This window comes from Anthonomus grandis, chromosome 2 (genome assembly GCF_022605725.1).
Source record: "Anthonomus grandis grandis chromosome 2, icAntGran1.3, whole genome shotgun sequence".
In the NCBI taxonomy this organism is placed as follows: Eukaryota; Metazoa; Arthropoda; class Insecta; order Coleoptera; family Curculionidae; genus Anthonomus; species Anthonomus grandis.
Window position 1 is genome coordinate 13,205,925 of NC_065547.1, and position 3,025 is coordinate 13,208,949.

Genomic DNA, 3,025 nt, shown 5'->3' on the forward strand with positions numbered 1-3,025 from the left:
TTTACAGAACTTTCAATTGTGTTACAACAATTATTCAGTAAAATTTAAATATTTTGTAATAAACCAAGTATTTACTAAAATTCCTAAAAAACTTGTGTAAATTTAAATCACTTTGTGAAACTTCTAAGCAATATTACATTAGATTTGTAAAATTATCGAAGAAAGTTGCAAAATCACATTCAAATTATAAAATCACATAATATTTGTAATTATTTTTACGATTATAATGTAAAATTACAAGTTTTATGTAAATTTATACCTTACTTCTTAAATTTACCTTGGCTATGTAAACCCCGGCCAATGAGAGTGCGTGTTTACGCGTCCCCAAGCGATTCCAAAATTTTCAACGTAAATGACGACTCAGTTATTATTTTCGACTTACGACAGATAATAAAGAATTTTGTGCTAGTCCTTCTGTTTATCTTTACTGTTTCTTCGTGCCTATAAGTATCAGGTAAGTTAAATATTTACATTAATACCTGTTAACAATGATTACTTGTCAGATTGCCTGACTGGTCAATTTGCCAATTTCCATATAATCTGTGCGTGGTCCTTTATGAAAATATCTTATTACCTATTAGTATGCATTTAGTATAGATTTTCAGCAAGTAAAGGTTATATAAACTTGTAATAGAAAACTTGTAAACTAATAATGTTAATGATTTATATTTATATTTACTAATATTCATTTTATATATATGCTTTTTAAACGGCATTATTTTTAATGCCATTTGGAGCAAAATAACTATAATTTTAATAATAAAAAATAAACTAAATAATATAAATAAACTTTTGTCATAAGGTTAATTATTATATGTACTTATTTTATTCCAGGACATTACCGATGAATCTTCTCTTGAGCTTGGTATGGAACCATGCATTGTATTATGTGGTGGTAAGTAAAAATTTTTTTTTTGAAAAATATTATATATTTTTTATTTGTAGGCTCTAACAATACTATAAAAATATACCTAGAACAAGAACCTGTTACGGAAAAATGTGACTCATTTGGAGGAGCATTGCATTGCTTAATTGCTCTTTATTTTGTCTTGAATATCCCAAAGAAGCATCCTGCATTTTGGAGTTCCTTCAAAGATATATTTCAAAAATACACCCCAAAGCCGGAACCAAATCGAAAAAACAAAATCTTTTGAAAAGAAAAGTTATTTCATATTAACCGAAGTTCTGAATATTAAATTATTATTTTATTAAATAATTATTTATAAATTATTATATTATTTCTTTTTTTTGAGTCCATAAATGTTAAATGAATTAGTTCCAACCTTCAAGGGTTTTTTTTTGTGAGATTTAGCTTGTAAGTAGGTACCTATATTAACATATTTGATATTATATGGGGCCCCAAAATGTATATAGACTATGTCAATAGGTTACTTCAAGAGTTTTAAGAGTTTATGATTGTTTGTATATTGAAGAGTTTAATAAGTATTCAAATATACTTGTTATTTTCCTTTTTTTTTTTAAACTTACCATGTAGTTTTGTTATGTTCCTACTGAGTTTATTGAATTTCCATTGAGTTTTGAAAAAATAAATCCTTTGTATTTTTTAAGTTGCCACTTTAGTCTTTTATTTAATTTATCTAAAATACTAAACAAAAAACTGTAGCTAGTAAAAAAATACAATTATTCCAATGTAATTTTATCAGAGCATTTTTTACATTTACAACGTGGTATTTCAAAAAAAATGTTATTTCACAAATAAAAATTACTAAAAATTTGAAATATGAAATTGTAATTTCACAAAAATATGTATTTCTTAGTCACAAAGATTAAGTAAATTCACAATTAAAAGGGAAATCTAAATTACAAATATTTTGTGAATAATTATTGATTACAAATATTTTGCGATTTTACAACAAATATAATGGTCACACTAAAAGCAGTAGATTTATTGTAAATTCACAAAATATTTTTTTCAGTGAAGGACAGAGCTCTTTTAAGCTTTAGTTATTTCCATTTTTTCTAACAAGTCCAGTTTTTTGCCTTTTGAGCACTCATGCAAAATATCCGCTCCCTGAGTTAAAGAAAAACCATGTGAGGAAGCCATTAAATGATTTGCAAACGCCGATTTAGTTTTGATCATATCAGTAGTTTACATTATCGCTTAACTGACGTGTTTTTCGAGACTAGCAGTAGGTTCGAATCTCACTTAGGACAATAATTTTATATTTTTGTATTTCATCAATTTTAATTTAGTTGTTTTGGTTTTTTACAAACTTGGGTCATGTCACATTCCTAGGAATTTATTTTATTTACTGCGTGTGTATAATGTGACCATAAAGCATGTTGTTGTAGTCAATTTTTAAGGTACTAATTTCATCTAACTTTAAGTATTGTTATTGTATTTAGTTTCTTTGTTTTTAATTCTGATGATGCTTTTAATATGAGTGAAATACGTGTAACGAGACTTTGTGTAGTTCCCTTTAGATTATTGAATCTAGGTCTCTTTGAGAAAATGGACTACTTCCTTCAATTCTTTTTGTGTAATAGTCCTGGAATAATATACAGTCATCTATTAAAAGGATCACCCTTGAGTTTATATTTATTAAGTAGATTTTTTTATACTGATGTAACCTTCATTTTCAAGATCTTTTAACCCTTAATGGAGATGAGGATTTAAAAAAACATATTAATTTCGTATATTAAAATATTCAATCGTCTCTCAGTAGATATTGCAACTACAGAAATAAAATGTAAAAAGACCTTTTTCTTTCTGATGAAATTTTTTTTTCGTGAATAAGTAATTTATTTTTACCACGAATAGCTCGAAAACTATATACATTTCTGTAGTTAATTCTACAAACTATCACAGGCACGAACTTATTCTAAAATATATTTTCCAAAGGAATAACACAAAATCGCTATAAAAAGGAAATAATCCTGTAATATTTAAACCGCTCTTTCCTTATATACAAAAGAGCAACCCGTCCAAAACCGAGTACTACAGATAAATCGGGAACATTAAAGCAATAACACTTTGCAATGGCAAATCCACTAGAGTCCTCAA

General features: G+C 26.6%; 1 long non-coding RNA gene across 1 annotated transcript; it reads left to right on the top strand.

Annotated features, from left to right (window-relative positions):
• The first annotated feature begins 337 nt into the window (after window positions 1-337).
• Window positions 338-1,055, top strand: LOC126750214 (uncharacterized). Its single transcript, XR_007665640.1, has 3 exons — window positions 338-454; window positions 835-895; window positions 946-1,055. It is a non-coding gene; the product is annotated as an uncharacterized LOC126750214 (long non-coding RNA).
• The last annotated feature ends 1,970 nt before the right edge of the window (window positions 1,056-3,025 follow it).